The sequence below is a fragment of the Lolium perenne genome, chromosome 2, assembly GCF_019359855.2.
Source record: "Lolium perenne isolate Kyuss_39 chromosome 2, Kyuss_2.0, whole genome shotgun sequence".
Taxonomy (NCBI): Eukaryota; Viridiplantae; Streptophyta; class Magnoliopsida; order Poales; family Poaceae; genus Lolium; species Lolium perenne.
Genome location: NC_067245.2, coordinates 323868608 through 323893091, shown reverse-complemented (window position 1 = coordinate 323893091; position 24484 = coordinate 323868608).

Below are 24484 nucleotides of genomic sequence, written 5' to 3'. Positions count from 1 at the left end.
ATTTTCAAATTAGGGTTTATGAATTATCACTAATATTTAAGTGGATGCAATTATGATAAAGAAAACTAATCTTAACATTTTACTTAGTCACTGAATAGTTAAAATTTAATTTTTGAACTTAACTATTTATTGAATTCAATTTGTTTTTAAAACAAATGGAAAGACATAATTAATAAAGATAAAAATAAGTGAATTTTTACTTTGACACATATTTTTATTTTATATTTTATTTAAATAGAGTTTATTTTTGTGAGCATTTTGATATATTATTTACTCCCTCCGGTTCATATTAATTGACTCTAATATGGATGTATCTAGACACATTTTAGTTCTAGATACATCCACATTGAAGTCAATTAATATGGACCGGAGGGAGTATATTTTTCTGAGCTAAAATGAATTTTATCTATTTCTGTAAAGTTTCAGCTATTTACTGTTTTTTTTAAATTAAACAGAAAATACTAAATGTACCGATTTAGATCTACCCGCAGAGACAGACAGGTGGGGTCTAGCCAGGTCAGACGCCACGTTGGCGAAGATTGGTCAACAGCCACGCGCGGGACCTACTGGCCACGTCGGCCTCGCCGGTCAATGACCGCCGACGGTCAGCGCACGACGGCGCCGCCGTTTTATGGCCTCCCGGGACGCGCGACTAGGGTTTTCCGACTCTCCTCGACATGCTGAGACTGATGGTGGTGTTGGTTTCACAAGGGGATCACCGGAGCTACACCGTCGACGAGCTCTGCGGCGGTGCTACTCCGGCAAGAATCAAATCGGACGCTACAGATGATGCTAGGACGCGAAAGTAGGTTCTAAAGACGCGTATGCTCACCCTGAAGCTCAAGGTGTGGTCTGCTCCGGCGATGGTTGACGGAGACGGCGAGGAATTCGCGATTCCCGGCGATGTGCTGCAGAAGGGAACGCCGAAATTGAGCCGCTTCCTTGCTCCCCTTGATGCTCTGCTCCTCCAGGGTGCTCCTTGAGTCCAGGTGCTCCTCCTGGACCACGCGCCGGAGGCTGGGGTGGTCTCCTTCGTCGGCTTCGTGCTCGACTCCGGCAAACAGGCGAGGATGAATTTGAGAGATAGAAAGTGTCTGAGAGGGATTGAAGTGGCGGAGGCGAACAAGGCGTGCACGGCTATGCTCTCCACCTATTTATAGGCCAAGGGAAGCCCTGTGGCCTCGACACGGCGACGGCCATGGTCGGAGAGGTGGCGGTCTCTGGAAGCTTCTGGCTGGCATGGATCTCCTCGGGCGTGGATAAGCTCAGACGCGAATCGAGTTGGGCGCGGTTCTGAGAGGTCTGGCGACGTCCGGGCAAGCTTATCGACGAGGAGGTCGTGGCCTACTGGCGTCGCAGCGCTGTCGTGCACGGAGACGATGACGACGACGTGTTTTATTCATGCACGATTTTTAAAGCCACCGAATCGGTATCTGGCTTGGGCTGGGCCGAAGATGGGCCGTGGTGGTGGGTTGGTCCAGGCTCAGCTGCTGGGCTGCACGGCCAGGTAAGCCCCCTTTTCTTTTATCTCTTTTCTATTTTCTGTTTTATTTTCTGTTTTGAATTTGCTATTTGAATTCAAATGGGTTTCTGTTTTGTGTTGCAGGTTCTAAATTATTTGAATGTCAATATAACTTGATAACAATTCTTACTGGATAGTTTTGTTGTTTAAACAAATATTTAATTTAAGATTATATTAATAATTTGTGAGACTTAATTAAAATAAAAATGGTTTAGATCTTTATCTCAATTACTTCTTAAATAAGGAACCAATCTATTTGAATGGTTTGAAAATTTCTAACATGTGCAAGGTGAACACATGTTTAGGTTTGCTAATGTGCTTAACAATATTGATTGTTCATATTTATTTTAATTATGGCTAGAGTTTAAAATATATGATATTGAGAAGGGGATTGGTTCATGATTTTATGTGGAGAATTGTTTCTAAGGGTTTAAGAAAATTGAGAAAATAAACTCTATGATAAATAATCTTGCTTAGCAAACTACTAACTTGAATTATTTAAAATAGATCCTAAGCTCATTATGGTTAATTCACTTACTAAGGTAATTCTATTTTAAAACATTATTTTACTTGGTTAACTAATCAAGTTCCTTGGAATAGAAAATAGAATTGGATATTGGTTCACTCTACTCCCTTAAATAGCACTTAAGCTTAGGTATATATGAATTAGTTTATACTTGTGATACATGATACACAAGTGAGGACATATTATTTTATGTGGAGTGGATCCTATGTGAAAGGGTTTAGGGTTTTACTAGTGATCACCCAAGTGGTACACAATTAGGATTAGGATGGGTGCATAATCTTTGGTTATGTTTTATTTGACTAGGATTACTCCTCCTCACTTAGGTAGAATTCTTGTAGCAAGGCAATGCTAGGGTTGTCTCAAGGGTTTGGATAAACAAGGTTTAAGCATAATATCATTACTACTCTACACAAGGCATGAGGATTGGTTTGGTTAACCACTAGTGAATTACTTATTATCTCATGAGAACAATGAGATCTATTGGTCACATATATAGGTTTAACTTATCATCCCAATTTATAGGATAAGATCATGCATTAGACATGATCAACTATTCCTCCCTAATCTCTCTTTATTATTCCTCTCATCACACTCACCTAGATTCTTAGGGTTTATGATCATTACCCAATTTGTAATGATCAAAGTATTAGCCTTATAACAATTCATTAGTGAATCATGGTTCTTGATTGCGCGTGAAACACACGTCCGTTGGGAACCCCAAGAGGAAGGTGTGATGCGTACAGTAGCAAGTTTTCCCTCAGAAAGAAACCAAGGTTTATCGAACCAGTAGGAGCCAAGAAGCACGTTGAAGGTTGATGGCGGCGGAGTGTAGTGCGGCGCAACACCAGGGATTCCGGCGCCAACGTGGAACCTGCACAACACAATCACAGAACTTTGCCCCAACGTAACAATGAGGTTGTCAATCTCACCGGCTTGCTGTAAATAAAGGATTATATGTATAGTGTGGATGATGATGATTGTTTGCGAAGAACAGTAAAGAACAATTGCAGTAGATTGTATTTCAGATGTAAAGAATAGGACCGGGGTCCACAGATCACTAGTGGTGTCTCTCCCATAAGATATACAGATGTTGGGTGAACAAATTACAGTTGGGCAATTGACAAATAAAGAAGGCATAACAATGCACATACATATGTCATGATGAGTACTATGAGATTCAATCAGGGCATTACGACAAAGTACATAGACCGCTATCCAGCATGCATCTATGCCTAAAAAGTCCACTTTCAGGTTATCATCCGAACCCCTTCCGGTATTAAGTTGTAAACAACAGACAATTGCATTAAGTATGGTGCGTAATGTAATCAACACAAATATCCTTAGACAAAGCATCGATGTTTTATCCCTAGTAGCAACAGCACATCCACAACCTTAGAACTTTCTCACATCGTCCTGCATTTAATGGAGGCATGAACCCACTATCGAGCATAAATACTCCCTCTTGGAGTCACAAGTATCAACTTGGCCAGAGCCTCTACTAGCAACGGAGAGCATGCAAGAACATAAATAACATATATGATAGATTGATAATCAACTTGACATAGTATTCAATATTCATCGGATCCCAACAAACACAACATGTAGCATTACAAATAGATGATCTTGATCATGATAGGCAGCTCACAAGATTTAACATGATAGCACAATGAGGAGAAGACAACCATCTAGCTACTGCTATGGACCCATAGTCAAGGGGTGGACTACTCACACATCGATCCGGAGGCGATCATGGCAATGAAGAGACCTCCGGGAGATGATTCCCCTCTCCGGCAGGGTGCCGGAGGCGATCTCCTGAATCCCCCGAGATGGGATTGGCGGCGGCGGCGTCTCTGGAAGGTTTTCCTTATCGTGGCTCTCGGTACTGGGGGTTTCGCGACGAAGACTATATGTAGGCGAAAGGGTAGGTCAGGGGGCGTCACGAGGGGCCCACACAACAGACCGGCGCGGCCAAGGCCCAGGCCGCGCCGCCCTAGTGTGGCGTCGCCTCGTGGCCCCACTTCTTATCCTCTTCGGTCTTCTGGAAGCTTCGTGGAAAAATAGGACCCTGGGCGTTGATTTCGTCCAATTCTGAGAATATTTCCTTTGTAGGATTTCTGAAACCAAAAACAGCAGAAAACAGCAACTGGCTCTTCGGCATCTCGTCAATAGGTTAGTGCCGGAAAATGCATAATAATGACATATAATGTGTATAAAACATGTGAGTATCATCATAAAAGTAGCATGGAACATAAGAAATTATAGATACATTTGGGACGTATCAAGCATCCCCAAGCTTAGTTCCTACTCACCCTCGAGTAGGTAAACGATAACAAAGATAATTTCTGAAGTGACATGCTATCATAATCTTGATCAATACTATTGTAAGCATATGAGATGAATGCAGCGATTCGAAGCAATGATGAAGATAATGAGTAAACAAATGAATCATATAGCAAAGACTTTTCATGAATAATACTTTCAAGACAAGCATCAATAAGACTTGCATAAGAGTTACTCATAAAGCAATAAGTTCGAAGTAAAGGCATTGAAGCAACACAAAGGAAGATATAAGTTTCAGCGGTTGCTTTCAACTTCAACATATTTATCTCATGGATAATTGTCAACACAAAGTAATATAACAAGTGCAATAGGTAAACATGTAAGAATCAATGCACACAGTTGATACAAGTGTTTGCTTCTGGGATAGAAAGAAGTAGGTAAACTGACTCAACAATAAAGTAAAAGATAGGCCCTTCGCAGAGGGAAGCATGGATTACTATTTTTGTGCTAGAGCTTTTCATTTGGAAAACATAGAAACAATTTTGTCAACGGTAGTAATAAAGCATATGTGTTATGTATAAGATATCCTATAAGTTGCAAGCCTCATGCATAGTATACTAATAGTGCTCGCACCTTGTCCTAATTAGCTTGGATTAACACGGATTATCATTGCATAGCATATGTTTCAACCAAGTGTCACAAAGGGGTACCTCTATGCCGCCTGTACAAGGGTCTAAGGAGAAGGTTCGCATTGGATTTCTCGCTTTTGATCATTCTCAACTTAGACACCCATACCGGGACAACATAGACAACAGATAATGGACTCCTCTTTTAATGCTTAAGCATTCAACACCAGGTAATATTCTCATAAGAGATTGAGGTTTTGTATCCAAACTGAAACTTCCACCATGAATCATGGCTTTAGTTAGCGGCCCAATGTTCTTCTCTAACAGTATGCATACTCAAACCATTTGATCATGAAAATCGCCCTTACTTCAGACAAGACGAACATGCATAGCAACTCACATGATATTCAACAAAGGTGAAAGTTGATGGCGTCCCCAGAAACATGGTTACCGCTCAACAAGCAACTTATTAAGAAATAAGACACATAAGTACATATTCTTCACCACAATAGTTTTTAAGGCTACTTTCACATGAGCTATGTATTGTAAAGGCAAAGAATAGAAGTTTAAAGGTAGCACTCAATTAATGTACTTTGGAATGGCGGAGAAATACCATGTGGTAGGTAGGTATGGTGGACACAAATGGCATAGTTTTTGGCTCAAGGATTTGGATGCACGAGAAGAATTCCTCTCAATACAAGGCTAGGCTAGCAAGGTTGTTTGAAGCAAACTCAAGTATAAAAGGTGCAGCAAAGCTCACATATGAACATATTGTAACTATTATATGACTTTACATTGTCTCCTTGTTGTTCAAACACTTTAACTAGAAAATATCTAGACTCTAGAGATCAATCATGCAAACCAAATTTTAACAAGCTCTATGTAGTTATTCATTAATGAGTACAAGGTACATGATGCAAGAGCTTAAACATGATCTATATGAGCACAAAAATTGCCAAGTATCACATTATTCAAGACATTAAACCATTTACCACATGCGGCATTTTCCGTTTCCAACCATATAACAATGAATGAAATAGTCCAACTTTCGCAATGAACATTAGAAATAAAGCTAAGAACACATGTGTTCATACGAAACAGCGGAGCGTGTCTCTCTCCCAAACAAAGAATGCTAGGATCCGATCTTATTCAAACAAAACGAAAATAAAAACAAAAACAAACAGACGCTCCAAGTAAAGCACATAAGATGTGACGGAATAAAAATATAGTTTCACTAGAGGAACCTGATAAGTTGCCGATGAAGAAGGGATGCCATGAGCATCCCCAAGCTTAGACGCTTGGGTCTTCTTAAAATATGCAGGGATGAACCACGGGGGCATCCCAAGCTTTGACTTTTCACTCTTCTTGATCATCCTCCTCTCTTGACCCTTGAAAACTTCCTCCACACCAAACTCAAAACAAACTCATTAGAGGGTCAATGCATAATTCATATATTCAGAGGTGACATAATCATTTTTAACACTTCTGGACATTGCACAAAGCTACTGAAAGTTAATGGAACAAAGAAATCCATCAAACATAGCAAAACAGGCAATGCGAAACAAAAGACAGAATCTGTCAAAACAGAACAGTCCGTAAAGACGAATTTTTAAGAGGCGCCAGACTTGCTCAGATGAAAATGCCCAAATTGAATGAAAGTTGCGTACATATCTGAGGATCACGCACATAAATTGGCAGATTTTTCTGAGTTACCTACAGAGAACCATACCCAAATTTGTGACAGCAAGAAATCTGTTTCTGCGCAGTAATCCAAATCTAGTATTGACTTTACTATCAAAGACTTTACTTGGCACAACAATGCAATAAAATAAAGATAAGGAGAGGTTGCTACAGTAGTAACAACTTCCAAGACTCAAATATAAAACAAAGTGTAGAAGTAAAATAATGGGTTGTCTCCCGTAAGCGCTTTACTTTAACGCCTTTCAGCTAGGCACAGAAAGTGTGAATCAAGTATTATCAAGAAATGAAGCATCGACAGAGGAGTTTGGAGTTTTCTCAACTATACATGTTATCTTATCTATGTAAGTTTCAGAGGCTATTTTTTCGTTATACTTAGGCTTGCTATTCTCATCAAACAAATTTTCGGGAACAAGCCAACCATAGTTATTTTCTAGAGCTTCATGCATTCCTAGGACCTTACTAGGTATCGGTACTTTAATCTCCCCTCCATCATTAACATCATTAGTATACTTTATTCTATCAATGTCCATCTTTTCAAGGGTACTAGCAAAGTTGGTATAAGAGCCAAGCATCTTATATTTAACTAGCATAATACCCGTGCGTTGCTACGAAAAATACATATATACTATATATCCGATCTTAGTGTTTTATCGTTCAGACTATTCCTCCGTGTTTGTCTCTCGCAGTGAGGCTACGCCGGTAAGATCTGCAAATGTTGTTGACGCCAAACCCGCTAAGGATGGGGCTTCCCAAAAAAGTTTGGAAAATTGAACGACCCAGCGTACCCTAGCCTACTTAAAAGAAACAACACAAATATAAACATGCCATGGCTCCACCAGTTTTCATCAATCTGACGAATTGATGATCTCATTTATATCCAAGTAAGTGATCATTAGCTACACGCAGTCATTAAATCTCAGTGGATGTAGTAACCTCCAATATTTTTATGCCTTGCTACGGTTGATTTTTATTTAAAATTTGTTTGGCAAAAGTGGATTGGTTTTGTTAACAAAAAAGTCTCCTCAAACCGCACCAAAGGTTAGACCTCGACGCCAGTGACCACCATGGCATCGGAGCAAAGCGCAGTTCTAATATTGGTAAATATAAACTCTAGTAGGTTGGTGTATCTGCTGCCCGTCGGGTTTCATTGCGCTAAGTTCTAGGGCTCACCCAGGACCTCTCAATGTGCAGCTACGCGGGAGTCGCCTTCTCCATGCCATGTGCAGCTACGCGGGCAACGTCGCCTTCTCCATGCATAAGTGTAAGGGCATCTCCAGCGGCGCGACGCATTTCGGACGCCCAAAAGTGATCGCGAGCATCCGTTTGCGTCGCCCCGCGGACATATTTTGTCCGCTCGTCCGTTTGCGTCTGGGTGTGCTTCCACCGGGGCGGCCCATTTTTTTGAATTGCTACATAGTAGAAACATTGAAAGTAGTACATAAAAATGCATAAAAACTATACAAAGTAGATCTATAGGCCTAGACTACTTGCTTCCTGACGGGCCGGCACCGTCGTTGCGTCGCTCCGTCGCCTGCTTCTCCGCCGCCTCCCGCGCGGCCGCAATGGCTCGGTGCGCCGCCGCGTCCTGTTGCAGTGCCTGCTCCAGCCTCGCGTTGGCGGCCTCGTCCTTGAGCGTCTCGAAAGACTCGACGAGGGCCCGCTGCTCCGCCGCCTTCTCCTCCGGCGTCGGCGCATCAGGGTCATCGGATGACCAAGAAATCTCCGAGTCAGAGTCCTCGGCTGCAGCGGCGGCCGCCAGCCTGCGCTGTTCCAGCTCGGCGTCGACAGCCGCATGGGCCGCCCGCTCCTCCTCTGCTTCCTTCTCCGCTTCAGCCAGGTCCGCGGCGTCCCTGACCGGGTGGAGGAGGTCGGTGCTGTCGTCGGAGTCGAACCCGTCGTCGGAGCTCGAGGCCGGGGGAGGTGGAGTGGGAGGTGAAGGTGGAGGCGCGGCACCCTGGCCGCGTCCGGCGCTGCTCATGGTGGATCTGCTTAAGGAAGCGGCGCTACAGCAGCGGCGGCTAGGGTTTGTGGGGGAGGAGATGAGATGCTCGCGCCCCTGTATATATAGCGCGGAGGCAGGACGACGGCCGCGCCACGCGTGGCATCGCCATTTACTACGTGCGCTGAGGTAGGCGACGGCCGCGCGCCACGCGAGGCATCGCCATTAACGCGGCCGCAGACTGCCGAAGCGACGCCTCGGTGCCAGTACTGGCGGAGAAGACGCATCGACGCAGCGCACGCTCGCGGAAGCCGAGGCACACCATTAACGCGGCCCTGCAAAGGCTGCAGCGCGCCGCCCGGAAGTAATGCCGCGGAAGACGAAGCAGTTGTGCCGCTGCCAGGAGGGCCCGTGCGAGGACCGAGCGGACATTTTCCGCGACCGCCGAGCGTCCGCGGAGACGCAAACCTGACGCATATTTGGGCCAGGTTTGCGTCTCCGCGGACGGCCCGGTCACTTTGCGTCGCCCCGCTGGAACAGGCCCCAGACGCATTTCCGGTCACGGGGGACGAAAACGGACGCTCAGCGACCGTTTGCGTCGCGCCGCTGGAGATGCCCTAAGACTAAAATGGCATGTAGCTGATCTTACGGATCAGTTTTGATGTTCAGTTTCAGAATTTTTTAATGAAAGGGTACAACTAAAGATAGAGAATAGCAGATTTAGTACTTGAGGGTACCAACTAATCATAAGAAAACTACTTTGCCTGATGCTTAGCATGTAATTTCAAAAAAATAGTTCAGCAATCTCAGGTCATCGGGGTTCTGTACAAGAAAAAAAAGCAACACTGGAACTTAATTGACCAAGTTTTCACATGGTGGACAGGTGCAGTACAGAAAATTACCATACATGTACATGGTACATTTTCAGGTTTAGAGAACACAAATAGTCAAGTAGCAATCTGAATATTTATTAGTGAAATAGCACTCTGTCTGTTGAATAACATGTCGGATAACAATGTGAGAGTGGCACAAAAAACTGAACATTATTGTTGCGTCAGGCACCACACTTAATTTAAGCAATGACTAATCCCGATCTAACAAACGACTCTGCAAACTTCTGTAGGAAATCACATCTGTACAGAGAACCTACATCTTCAGTCACACAAGGGCATTGATCTGGTACACATCCCAACAACAACTTTAATTCAGGTATGCCGACCTGAAGCTCTGTGTCCAGTCTTCCTACTCATCCTTACCTCTTCATTGTTTCATGTCGTCTGAATTTATTCGTGCAGCTGCAAAACAACTCTGAACATGGTTGTAAAACAATGCGTCCAATCGATCTAATTTTGTGTATGGAGATGCAACTCCACCGACCACCATGTTCATCTTATTCGGAACACTGGCAATGTCTGCCACCATGCCGTGATGGCGGCCGTGCAGACTCGTTGGCGTCGGATCGGACGTAGGCCGTGGGCACCACGCCGTACTGCTCCTCCAGTCCTCCTATTCTCAGCCGTCGCCGTCCCCAACGACGGGTCCTTGCGCTCCATCTTCCCCATCCTCAGCGCCGGTGCTCCGAGGTGCTCGGCCACAACCCCTACAGTCGGAGGTCGACCACAACGTCCACCCACGGCGCAGTTTTTTCCATCGTCATCTGCTTCGTTGGGATAGGCATCCTTGACGCCCTATACTTCTTTGTTTTTTCCATCGATGCCTGATCGATCCCGGATTGCCGGTGCCATGGTTGAAAGCTACATAATGCCACATGACTGGATTAGCGACGCATACCTGATCGATGGTCGTGGTTAGCCATGGCCTTCCGGTGAGCTGTCGAGATCGGCCTTCTGAGTATCATGGCTTGATTCTTAGGACGTACCATATCACACGGACCATGAAGTCCTATTTCAAAACGTTCTACGCTTTAGCGAGCTGGGTCTTGGTGGAAGTTCCGGAGAGACGTTGGGCCTAGAAAGCCCGTTTGTGACACCAGCCACCACCTATTGCAATTTAATAGTAAAGAAGATAAAGACCTTTCTAGCCTCTCTTGCTACACCACCAAATTCTTTAAGAATGGTTTCTAAAACAAAATCTTTCTTTTCTCCTTCTTCCATATCACCGAGTGTAAGAAACATATGTTAAATTATAGGATTGAGATTAACAAACTTAGTTTCCAATATATGTACTAAAGAAACAACAGCAATTTCATAAGTAGGAGCAAGTTCTACCAAGTATCTATCTTCAAAATCTTCAGCTGTACTAACATGAGTGAAAAAATCTTCTATATTATGTCTTCCAATTATATACCCTCGGCCTACCGGTATGTCTTTTAGAATGTACTTAGGAGGAAACATGATGAAATAAACAAAAGGTAAATAAAGCAAATGCAAGTAACTAATTTTTTTGTGTTTTTAATATAGAGAATGCAAACTAGACAGTAAATAAAGTAAAACTAGCAACTAATTTTTTTGTGTTTTGTTTAAGTGCAGCAAACAAAGTAGTAAATAAAATAAAGCAAGACAAAAACAAAGTAAAGAGATTGGAAGTGGAGACTCCCCTTGCAGCGTGTCTTGATCTCCCCGGCAACGGCGCTAGAAAAAATGCTTTATTGCGCGTGAACCACACGTCCGTTGGGAACCCCAAGAGGAAGGTGTGATGCGTACAGTAGCAAGTTTTCCCTCAGAAAGAAACCAAGGTTTATCGAACCAGTAGGAGCCAAGAAGCACGTTGAAGGTTGATGGCGGCGGAGTGTAGTGCGGCGCAACACCAGGGATTCCGGCACCAACGTGGAACCTGCACAACACAATCACAGAACTTTGCCCCAACGTAACAGTGAGGTTGTCAATCTCACCGGCTTGCTGTAAACAAAGGATTAGATGTATAGTGTGGATGATGATGATTGTTTGCGAAGAACAGTAAAGAACAATTGCAGTAGATTGTATTTCAGATGTAAAGAATAGGACCGGGGTCCACAGATCACTAGTGGTGTCTCTCCCATAAGATATACAGATGTTGGGTGAACAAATTACAGTTGGGCAATTAATAAATAAAGAAGGCATAACAATGCACATACATATGTCATGATGAGTACTATGAGATTCAATCAGGGCATTACGACAAAGTACATAGACCGCTATCCAGCATGCATCTATGCCTAAAAAGTCCACTTTCAGGTTATCATCCGAACCCCTTCCGGTATTAAGTTGTAAACAACAGACAATTGCATTAAGTATGGTGCGTAATGTAATCAACACAAATATCCTTAGACAAAGCATCGATGTTTTATCCCTAGTAGCAACAGCACATCCACAACCTTAATTAGAACTTTCTGTCACTGTCCCAGATTTAATGGAGGCATGAACCCACTATCGAGCATAAATACTCCCTCTTGGAGTCACAAGTATCAACTTGGCCAGAGCCTCTACTAGCAACGGAGAGCATGCAAGAACATAAATAACATATATGATAGATTAATAATCAACTTGATATAGTATTCAATATTCATCGGATCCCAACAAACACAACATGTAGCATTACAAATAGATGATCTTGATCATGATAGGTGATACCTCCAAAACGTATCTACTTTCCCGAACACTTTTGCTATTGTTTTGCCTCTAATTTGTGTATTTTGGATGCAACTAACACGGACTAACGCTGTTTTCAGCAGAATTGCTCTGGTGTCTCGTTTTTGTGCAGAAATCCAACTTTCGGGAAAATCCTCGGAATTTATGCAGAAGGCCCTATTTTCCCAGAGAACTGACGGAGCCAGAAGGACGAACCAGGTGGAGGCCCGAGGGCCCCACACCATAGGGCGGCACGGCCCAGGGGGGGCCCGCGCGGCCCTATGGTGTGGCCCCCTCGGCCGGCCTCCGACGCCCTCCTTCGGACTATTTATCGGCCTCGACCTAAAAACGCACGGGGAGAAGTCGAAGTCGCCAGAAACCCTCCAGAACGCCGCCACATCGCGAAACTCCGTCGCGGGAGCCAGAAGTCTCCGTTCTGGCACTCCGCCGGGACGGGGAATTGGAGGAGATCATCGCCATCATCACCGCCAACGCCTCTACATCAACCAGCCATGTTTCCCCCATCCATGTGTGAGTAATTCCCCCATTTGTAGGCCGAAGGGGATGGTAGGGATTGGATGAGATTGGTCATGTAATAGCATAAGATTGTTAGGGCATAGTGCCTAGTGTCCGTAATTGGTACTTTGATGATATTGTTGCAACTTATTATGCTTAATGCTTGTCACTAGGGCCCGAGTGCCATGATCTCAGATCTGAACATGTTATTGTTTCATCAAGATATTCATTGTTTATGGTCTTACCTATAAGTTGTATACACATGTCATTGTCCGAACCAATGGCCCCGAAGTGACAAGAATTGGGACAACCGGAGGGGATGGTAGCGATGTGAGGATCACATGTGTTCACGGAGTGTTAATGCTTTGCTCCGGTACTCTATTAAAAGGAGTACCTTAATATCCAGTAGTTTCCCTTGAGGCCCGGCTGCCACCGGCTGGTAGGACAAAAGATGTTGTGCAAGTTTCTCATTGCGAGCACGCACGACTATATATGGAACACATGCCTATTGATTGCTTTGTACTTGGACACCGTTTTATTATTATCTGCAAATGCCCTGCTATGATTGTTACATGAGTTTCTCTCATCCATGCAACGCCCGTCATCCGTCCCCGTGCCTACAGTATTTTAATCCTGCTGTTTACTATAATCACTACTCCTGTCTCTGTTACTCTGCTTTGTTATTTCACTCACTCTTGCTATAAAACTGTTACTCTTGATAAACTCTTGCGAGCAAGTCTGTTTCAGTGCAGCTGGATTGACAACTCATTTGTTAAGGCTTCCAAGTGTTCTTTGTCTCCCCTTGTGTCGAATCAATAAATTGGGTTTTACTTCCCTCGAAGGCATTGCGATCCCCTATACTTGTGGGTCATCAAGACTATTTTTACGGCGCCGTTACCGGGGAGCATAGCTTTATTTGGAAGTTCACTTGGATTAATATTGTTCGCTGCAAATTCTCCATCATGGGTAAACCTCGCGATTCTAAGATCGCCATATTACCATCCACTACAAGAAAAGGTACAATTCTGAGTACCTCCGCTACACTTGATTCACCATCTGTGATTGATAAACTTGTTTCACCGCCGCATGCTTCACATGCGGGTACTTCTCGCTGAATCTGAAAACTCTTATAATATTGATAATATTTCTGCTGTGCTAGATGATAGTGGTTCATTGGGATCCTTTCTAGATGCTACAATTGCTAGGTCTAGACAAATTGAAAATACTGAAACTCCTAATGCTACTACACCTGTTAATTCACCTGAACTTGATTATTTTAGTGATGATCCTGATGAAGATTATGTGGAGCTTAATGATGATTTTATTGAAAAATGCAATGCTACTACTGATGCAAGAAAAATTAAAAAGTTGCTTGCGTAACATGTGTTAGATATAAACTGTCTCCTGATCCTAAATTTGCCACATCTCCCATAAACATTAAGGATAAAGATTATGATTTTTCTCTTGATCTATCTCATATAGCTATTGTTGAGAAAACACCCTTTTGTGGTACTGAAAAAGAAAGTGCTGTTGAACACATGACTGAGTTATCTACTCTAAGTAGCTTGTTTTCTGATGATGTCAAGATGCGTACTTACTTTGTTGCTAAAATCTTTCCATTCTCATTAAAGGATGACGCTAAAACTTGGTATAATAATTTGCCACCTAATTCTATTAAAAGTCCGAAAGAATTGCTTGATGTTTTCTTCCGCAAATACTTTCCTGCTAGTGCTCAACATATTGCTTTGCAGAGAATTTATAATTTTGACCAGGGAGATGAAGAGAAATTGCCTGAGGCTTGGGCGAGATTTTGCTCTCTTATTAGAGCTCGGCCTGATCATGATTTGGAAAAGCATGATTTACTTGATATATTTTATAGCGGACTAACCATTGAGTCTAGGGCATACCTGGATAGTTGTGCTGGTTGTGTTTTCAGAAAAGAACTCAGGGCATTTGAAGAATTATTGGCTAAAATAAGCCGGAATCATGATGATTGGACTACGCCCAACCAACTCCAACGCCAATATTGAAGAAGAGGGGTATGATTAAATTGAATGATGAAGATATGAGGGAAGCCAAGAAGTCTCTCAAGGAGAAAGGTATTAAATCTGAAGATGTGAAGAATCTACCCCCTATAGAAGATGTATGTGAGATAATTCCCCCTTCATCCATGATTGAGGTAAACTCCCTTCAACGCTTTACTAGGGAAGATATTCCGTATTCGAAACCTCCTGCACAATGCTTAGATGAGTTTGATAATTATATTGTTAAGCAAGAAAATTTTAATATGAGAGTAGAGAATCATTTAATGGAAAATTCTCGAGCTATTAGTGAATTGCATGATGTTGTAGAGAGAACCTCCAATGATGTTAAGATGCTTGTTAAACATTTTCATATGATTCAAACGCAAATTGATCAACTCACTAAAGTGCAAAATGACTTATTAGGGAATAATTCTAAAGAGAAACATGCTTATGAAGTAACAACTAGAGGTGGTGTCTCTACCCAGGATCCTCTATATCCTGAAGGGCATCCCAAAAGAATTGAACAAGATTCTCAACGCATTGAACCTAGTGCTCCTTCTAAGAAGAAAAAGAAGAAGAAACATAAAAATGTTGTAGAATCTTCTGAACCTGTTAATGATCCTAATAGTATTTCTATTTCTGATGCTGAAACTGAAAGTGGTAATGAACATGATAAAGATAATGATAAGAATGATGCTTCTGATAAAGAAAATGTAGAAGATGAACCTGAAAAGCATGCTAAAAATAAAAAGTACACTAAAGAAGATTTTATTGCTGAGAAACATGGTAATGAAAGAGAACCTTGGGTGCAAAAGCAAATGCCTTTTCCTGCTAAGAAATTAAAATCAAAGGAAGAAGAACACTATAATAAATTTTGTGATTGGATGAAACCTTTATTCTTGCAAATCCCTTTGACTGATGCTATTAAATTGCCACTTTATTCGAAGTATATGAAAGATATTGTTACTAACAAAAGGAAAATCCCCAATGAGGAAATTTCCACTATGCTTGCTAATTACTCTTTCAATGGCAAAGTTCCAAAGAAGTTGGGCGACCCAGGTATACCTACTATTCCTTGTTCTATTAAGAATAATTATGTTAAAACTGCTCTATGTGATTTGGGAGCCGGTGTTAGTGTTATGCCTTTTTCTCTTTATAAGAGACTTTACTTAGATAAGTTGATACCTACTGATATATCTTTGCAAATGGCTGATAAATCTACTGCTATTCCTGTTGGTATATGTGAGGATGTTCCTGTTCAAGTTACTACTAACTGCTTAATATTAACTGATTTTGTTGTATTGGAAATGCCTGAAGATGATAATATGTCTATTATTCTTGGGAGACCTTTTCTTAACACCGCAGGGGCTGTTATTGATTGCAATAAAGGAAAGGTTACTTTCAATGTTGATGATAGGGAGCATACCGTTTATTTTCCCAAGAGGATTGAGAAAGCGTGTGGAGTTAATACTATTTCTAATGTGAGAACTATCAAAGTGGGAACTATTGATTGTCCTATATATGAGCCTAAAGAAGAATATCAAACTCTCGTGATTGGATCCATATCAATACAATTCAAGGTAACATGATTGATTTGAGGTTTATTTCTTCTTATGCTATGTAAAATTTATTTGGTGACAAGACTTGATCAACCTTGTTAACGAATACTTTTTATATGCATAGAGGAGGTAAACAACATCTCTTTCTTCCTCCATTTGCTCTAGTTGCTGTAGCACTTTTAATTTGCAAAGTTCCTTAGTTAATCGAAGATTTCAAAATTTTTCCTGGCCAGTAATAATAAATTAAATACCCAGAAATGTGCATTTTTCAAAGTTTTCAAAAATTCACAAAAATTATACCGTTGGTCCTATTTTTCGACGAGGCACCTGGGAGCACCAGAGGATGACCTGTGGGGCACCAGAGGGCGCCAAACCACAGGCCGGCACGGCCAAGGTGGTGGCCGCGCCACCATGTGGTGTGGGCCCCTCCTTGCCCCACTTAGCCATCTCTTTCTCCCAGCACCTTCTCTCTCCCGAAAAAACTCGTACCAAGTTCCTCTCACTCGCGTTTTTGCTCCAGAGCTCCAGATTTCTCGATCTCTTTGCTCAGCCCAGATTTCTTGCTGAAATTTGGCATATTTGCTCTTTGGTATGTGACTCCTCCACCCATCCAAGTAGAATTTTGTTTGGTTGAGTATATCTTGAATATTTTGCTGCTGTAGGTAACATGTTTAGTGAGCTTGCATGCTTGTTCTAAGTGGTGGAAATTAGTTTTGATGCATGATTAGTACTCTAGCAAGTTCCTATGGTAGTTTCCCTCAATTATATGTCACCAAATCAAATTTTTATATCATTTGTTGAAAATTTCAGGGAAGGGATGAAGAAGTTTAACTTTGGAGAGTTGTTCAAGAAAGGAACAACCAGCACCGGGAGGCCTTCTAGGGCCGCCACCCGGATTAGGCGATCGTACAACGAGGATATCATCGCGCCTAGCTTCGCGCCCGAAGAGGACAACGGGGCTCCTAATGCTTCGTCTTTTCCATGCTATGATTTTCTGAGGAATGCAGGGATATTGGAGGATTTCTCCACCCTTGTCAACAGGGCAGGCTTAACCACCTATGTGGGTGATGAAAGGGAGCAATACTACATGCACACCAAAATCTTCGTCGAGAGCTTCAAGTTCCACAACAAGCAATATGAGCCGACAGTTGCATTCAAGATCTATGGTAATCCTGTTACTATGGGATTGGAAGATTTTTGTCGTGCATTGGATATTGCCCCTGTAGGTACAGCAAGTAGGATTGATGACAACCCCCGGGACTTGTTGGAGCTCTATCGAGGGATTACCGATGATGATTGTCGCACCATTCAGCGTGGCAAGATAAGGAACATTCAACTCCCCGCCATTAAGTATTTTGCGTATTACATTGCTACTAGCATTCTTGGTAGGGAGAACACTAGCAATATTTCTAGTTACCATCTTGCTTTCTTGAATATTGCACTTACTGGTCAGATATCTTATCATCTTGGTTCTCTTATTGCTCGCCGCCTGACTAACAGGGGGTCTATTTTTGGAGGAACTATTGCACTGCGTGTTTTAACTTATTTAAGGCTTCCTATTGATCCTAATGATGTGCCATTGACCCCTAGGAGACTCGATATTGCTGCTATGAAGAGTCATCATTTTGTTACCACTGATTCTACTTTAGATAATATGGTCTATAGAATGTTGTTTTCTGACGGGGATAAGAAGGAAATCCCTCTCCCCCAACCAGGTTTGTTCAGTATTGACAGGCAATCATGGTCGTGCACTAAGGAGGAGGTGGATGAACATATGAAGATACAAGACTTCCACCAGCAGCATGACTCCGAGGACGCCGAGGCCTCCCATGACTACACCGTCACGTATCCGGGTGCTTCTTCTAGCACATACCCGGAATACGATCCATCTTCGTCATACTACGGAGATATTACCTCATGGGATCGATGGGATTGAACTCCACTTAGGCCAACAGCCTAAGCTTGGGGGGAGGTATACCGGCATCACTCATTCTTTGCATACTATGGTCGCTGGATACTTGTACATACTTGTTTTGTTAGTTTGAGTGGTTTTCTAATGAGAGGAAGAGGATATTTGGGGAAGTGCTGCCTGAAAACAGATTCTGGACTGTTACTAGAAAAATTCGTACGCACAGCCAGAGCGTTATTTTGAGCTGCCAATTTTCGTGCAGGTTCCCCAGGTTGATATCTAACTTTCATTAGTTGAACACTTTTCGAGCTGAGCAACTTAAGATTTTTGTAAAAATCGATTTCTGTACTGCTGTCAGGTTTTGGCAGATTTCTGTCATCCTGTTGTTATGTGTTTCTTTTAGTTTGCTATTTCTTGTTTTCGCTTTGTTTCTTTCCCAAAACACAAAAAGACCAAAAATATTTCTGTTGTTTCTCTTCACCATTTGTTTGCTTTGGTTTCTTGCATTTGTTTCACTTTATTTGCTATTGCTAGTTTGCTATAAGAAAACCCAAAAAGATTTTGCTTTGTTTGTTTGTTTCCTTTTGTTCTTGTTTCTAATTCGAAAACACCAAAAATATTTGCTGTTCTTCTTTGGTTTGTAAAGTTCTTTATGAGTTCAATGGTCTTCGGTGGCTGGAGCGTGGTTTTCATTTCATATTATCCAAGCTGCACAAGTGAAAAGGCAATAATGACGATCTACGACAATTGGATTGTGGTGAGAGGCTGGTATGAACTCTATTTGTTTTCATTTTTGTACATATACTCATCCATGTGAGCATGCTTAGTTGGTTCATGTGAGGTATATGTTATTTGAGAAAGTCTAGTAGTTTATGATCTCTCATGATTAGCTCCAATCTATTAATATGAGTAGCATGTCATTGATGTTTGCTTGCATTGTTTTATTCATAAGTAAATATGGCATTGTGGTATCCTCCTCTGAATAATTCATTTATATCGACTTGGCACATGCTCACGCATGCATATGACTGAACAAAAAGTCAATTGAGCCTCGATGATTTATATTGCTTCAGAGTTCTTGTATCACTTTTATGCCTCCGTTAATTTATTTTGCCGCAAGCATGATTATGACAGTTACTGCTCTCTTGATTTGTCGCTCCCTAGTCTATTGCTAGCCTTCACTTGTACTGAGCGGGAACGCTGCTCGTGCTTCCAAACACCTGAAAACCAAGTTGTTCCAAAAGTGTCCACCATAAATACCTATGCATGGCATTTCAAACCATTCCAAGTAAATTCTCGTGCGCTACCTTTAAAACCTTCAAAATGCTTCTCAATTTGTGTTTATGTTTCATAGCTCATGAGGAAGTATGTGGTGTTTAGCTTTCAACCTTGTCATTTACTTTTAACGGACTCTCATATGGACTAGTGGCACATCCGCTTATCCAATAACTTCGCAAAAAGAGCTGGCAATGGGATTCCCAGTCCCAAATTAATTAACTTAAATAGACACTCCTCCATGGTTTGTGATTGTTGGACGGCACCCGAAGGACTCGGTTAGCCATGGCATGTGTAAGCAAAGGTTGGGGGGAGTGTCATCATCATAATAAAACTAAAATAAAAAGGCACTCCTTCATGGTATGAGATTGTTGGAAGGCACCCGAGGATTCGGTTAGCCATGGTTTGTGAAAGAAAGGTTGGAAGGAGTGCCAAATAAATATGCAATAATTCATGGGAGCCGCTCTTCAAAGTCCGGTTGGCGAGGTAGTTAGTGTACCCATTACCATTCGTTGACAACAACAAACACCTCTCAAAATAATTTTACTCCTGTCTTTATAAAAATGAAAAGCTCTAGCGCATGTTAATCCCTGCTTCCCTCTGCGAAGGGTTAATCTTTTACTTTTATGTTGTGTCTCCATTATTTCTTTGAGCACTATCTTGAGAGCACAACTGTCATTCTTAGTATAATATGCTTGTCTCAAAATATTATTGATTGTGGTATAACTTTGATGCATTTATCTTTTGACAATCACTACTTCTAGTCTTTCTATGAACTCCAGAGGTGCCCAGGCATTTATGTTTTGCCAACCAAATACAGGCAAGCGAGATACCACTTTATCATACTCTCTTATGAACATTGCAATCCTGCTTACATACATGATTCATGATGCTTATTATTAATTGTTGGTACCTCTCCATGATTGATATAGCTGTTAGATGATCTTATTTGCATGTATCTCATTATGAACTGCTTAAGTATTAGCCATAGCATGAGAATATATACATCATATGAGCAAATGTGTTCGTGAAAGTTCTTTTATCGCTCAGTTGTTAACTGAATTGCTTGAGGACAAGCAATAAGCTAAGCTTGGGGGGAGTTGATACGTCCAAAACGTATCTACTTTCCCGAACACTTTTGCTATTGTTTTGCCTCTAATTTATGTATTTTGGATGCAACTAACACGGACTAACGCTGTTTTCAGCAGAATTGCTCTGGTGTCTCGTTTTTGTGCAGAAATCCAACTTTCGGGAAAATCCTCGGAATTTATGCAGAAGGCCCTATTTTCCCAGAGAACTGACGGAGCCAGAAGGACGAACCAGGTGGAGGCCCGAGGGCCCCACACCATAGGGCGGCGCGGCCCAGGGGGGGCCCGCGCGGCCCTATGGTGTGGCCCCCTCGGCCGGCCTCCGACGCCCTCCTTCGGACTATTTATCGGCCTCGACCTAAAAACGCACGGGGAGAAGTCGAAGTCGCCAGAAACCCTCCAGAACGCCGCCACATCGCGAAACTCCGTCGCGGGAGCCGAAGTCTCCGTTCGGCACTCCGCCGGACGGGGAATTGGAGGAGATCATCGCCATCATCACCGCCAACGCCTCTACATCAACCAGCCATGTTTCCCCCATCCATGTGTGAGTAATTCCCCCGCTGTAGGCCGAAGGGGATGGTAGGGATTGGATGAGATTGGTCATGTAATAGCATAAGATTGTTAGGGCATAGTGCCTAGTGTCCGTAATTGGTACTTTGATGATATTGTTGCAACTTGTTATGCTTAATGCTTGTCACTAGGGCCCGAGTGCCATGATCTCAGATCTGAACATGTTATTGTTTCATCAAGATATTCATTGTTTATGGTCTTACCTATAAGTTGTATACACATGTCGCTGTCCGGAACCAATGGCCCCGAAGTGACAAGAATTGGGACAACCGGAGGGGATGGTAGCGATGTGAGGATCACATGTGTTCACAGAGTGTTAATGCTTTGCTCCGGTACTCTATTAAAAGGAGTACCTTAATATCCAGTAGTTTCCCTTGAGGCCCGGCTGCCACCGGCTGGTAGGACAAAAGATGTTGTGCAAGTTTCTCATTGCGAGCACGCACGACTATATATGGAACACATGCCTATTGATTGCTTTGTACTTGGACACCGTTTTATTATTATCTGCAAATGCCCTGCTATGATTGTTACATGAGTTTCTCTCATCCATGCAACGCCCGTCATCCGTCCCCGTGCCTACAGTATTTTAATCCTGCTGTTTACTATAATCACTACCGCTGTCTCGTTACTCGCTCGTTATTTCACTACTGCTCGCTATAAAACTGTTACTACTGATAAACTCTTGCGAGCAAGTCTGTTTCCAGGTGCAGCTGAATTGACAACTCCGCTGTTAAGGCTTCCAAGTGTTCTTTGTCTCCCCTTGTGTCGAATCAATAAATTGGGTTTTACTTCCCTCGAAGACTGTTGCGATCCCCTATACTTGTGGGTCATCAATAGGCAGCTCACAAGATTTCACATGATAGCACAATGAGGAGAAGACAACCATCTAGCTACTGCTATGGACCCATAGTCCAGGGGTGGACTACTCACACATCGATCCGGAGGCGATCATGGCGATGAAGAGACCTCCGGGAGATGATTCCCCTCTCCGGCAGGGTGCCGGAGGCGATCTCCTGAATCCCCCGAGATGGGATTGGCGGCGGCGGCGTCTCTGGAAGGTTTTCTGAAACCAAAAACAGCAGAAAACAGCAACTATATGTAGGCGAAAGGGTAGGTCAGGGGGCGTCATGAGGGGCCCACACAACAGGCCGGCACGGCCAAGGCCCAGGCCGCGCCGCCCTAGTGTGGCGTCGCCTCGTGGCCCCACTTCTTATCCTCTTCGGTCTTCTGGAAGCTTCGTGGAAAAATAGGACCCTGGGCGTTGATTTCGTCCAATTCCGAGAATATTTTCTTTGTAGGATTTCTAAAACCAAAAACAGCAGAAAACATCAACTGGCTCTTCGGCATCTCGTCAATAGGTTAGTGCCGGAAAATGCATAATAATGACATATAATGTGTATGAAACATGTGAGTATCATCATAAAAGTAGCATGGAACATAAGAAATTATAGATACGTTTGGGACGTATCAGTTCTCTTCTCCAAGATCAAGTATTGGTCCATATACTTGAGTGTGCACATATAGCTTGAGCTCTTTGGAATAGGTAAGGTTTTCTCTAGGGTTTATGATCATTACCAAGGTGTAATGATCACCACACTTGCCTCTCTATAATTACTAAAGAATAGTTCCTTACTAAGTCAATTAGGGTTTAGTACTTGACTTATACTTCTTCTAGCATTACTTACCATCAATAACTTATCTCACTAGGATAGGGTTTGAAATTTAGCCTAGGGTTATACTCAATGGATGGTGTACACATATATAAATAATCCTCTCCTCTCTCTGAGGTTTATTGGAAATGAATTGGAATGGACATGATGGAATAGTCAAGGGTTGATAAAGAATGAATAAGAGTGTCATTGACTTGGATCAAGTATTATAGTTGAAAAGATATACCATGTGAATCATGATAAGAATTACTTATTTAGTACAAGACATGGAAAAGATAAGTAAAGAATAGTTTCTTAATTAATTGGGTTCTTTGATTTATAACTGAACAATTATTCATGTGTTGTTATAAGGAATGTCATGTTGAGATCTTTTATGAGATCTTGTAGTTGACCCTTACTTAAGGTGTTGTTTGTTGTAAAACTAATTCCATTTGATCTAGCCCATAAATCAAATCATTTCTACCCAAAACAAGGTTTTAGCAAAGATCACAGTGAAGTTTATAGCGCTTGACTTGATGATCTACTTCAATTCCAGCAAGTCAAGTGAAACTTCAGTTACTGTGGTAAGTTTTATTTGAAAGCGCGAAAATTCCCCGGATTTTCTATGAATGAATGCAATGCACACTTTGGTGTTCTCTCATTTTATTGCCTCTAAACCTGGGATATTACAATGAACCTGCTTTCTGCTAGTCAGCTTACTGATTCTGGTTGTCGCGTCATTCTTGACCCTGATTCTTGTGCTGTTCAGGACCGCCGTACACGGGCCCTGGTTGGAGCTGCCCCTCGCAGCCTTGAGTCCCCGGGGCTCTGGGAGTTAGACTGGCTTCGCGTTCCTCTTGCTAATACTTCATCTGCCAATTCTCGACGGCGAAGCGAAAGAGCTCGCTGCGGACTCGACGGCGGACGCGAAACGGAGGCGGGCGGGTTGGGCGGCAGCTGGCCGGACAGGCGGCCGGGAGCAGCGGCCGGCGGCGGCGGCGGCGGGAGGCGGCCGGGGGCGGACGGCCTGGAGAGAAGGAGCCGGGAGCAACGGCCAGCGACCGGAGAACGGCCGGGAAGGAGAGGAGGCGGCCGGGAAGTGGAGGAGCCGGCCGGGGGCGGGGGAGGAGGACCGGCGGCAGTCGGGAAGGAGCCGGCGACGGATGTCGGCCGGAGGTGCGGCGGCCGGAACAAGCAAAAAAACGTCCGTACGGACTAGAAGAGGAGGACCAATTTTTGCTCTGATACCATGTTAGAGCAATATGCTTGTTGTATTATCATGACCAAAGACCACAATATATAGTACATGTACAAGTGCAAATATGCAGGAAGCCCTAACATATGGGGAAACTACAATATACAGATATATACATCTAACACACACGATCATTTATTTATTGAAAAGAACGAGTACGATAGTGTTTACATTTATAAATCAGACAAAATCGAAACATGAATCAAGCAAAGAAAGATGAGGGCTAACCATTTTCTACCGCCTCAACTACACCATGCTAGCTACTCACCACCGCAAAGCGCGCGCACACCAGTGTAAGTCAAGTCTACCACCGCGCATCGTTGGTCGTACACAAAACGGCAAAAAGCATCATCCTATCGATGGAATCCTTCGCCCACAAGGAAAGGGAGATTGTTTAATCTCCAAGATAACCACTGCTAGGCGCTGATTAGACAGGTTGCTTTGCTAGATCCCTGGCCGGGTGTCGGCAGTGGTTCTCT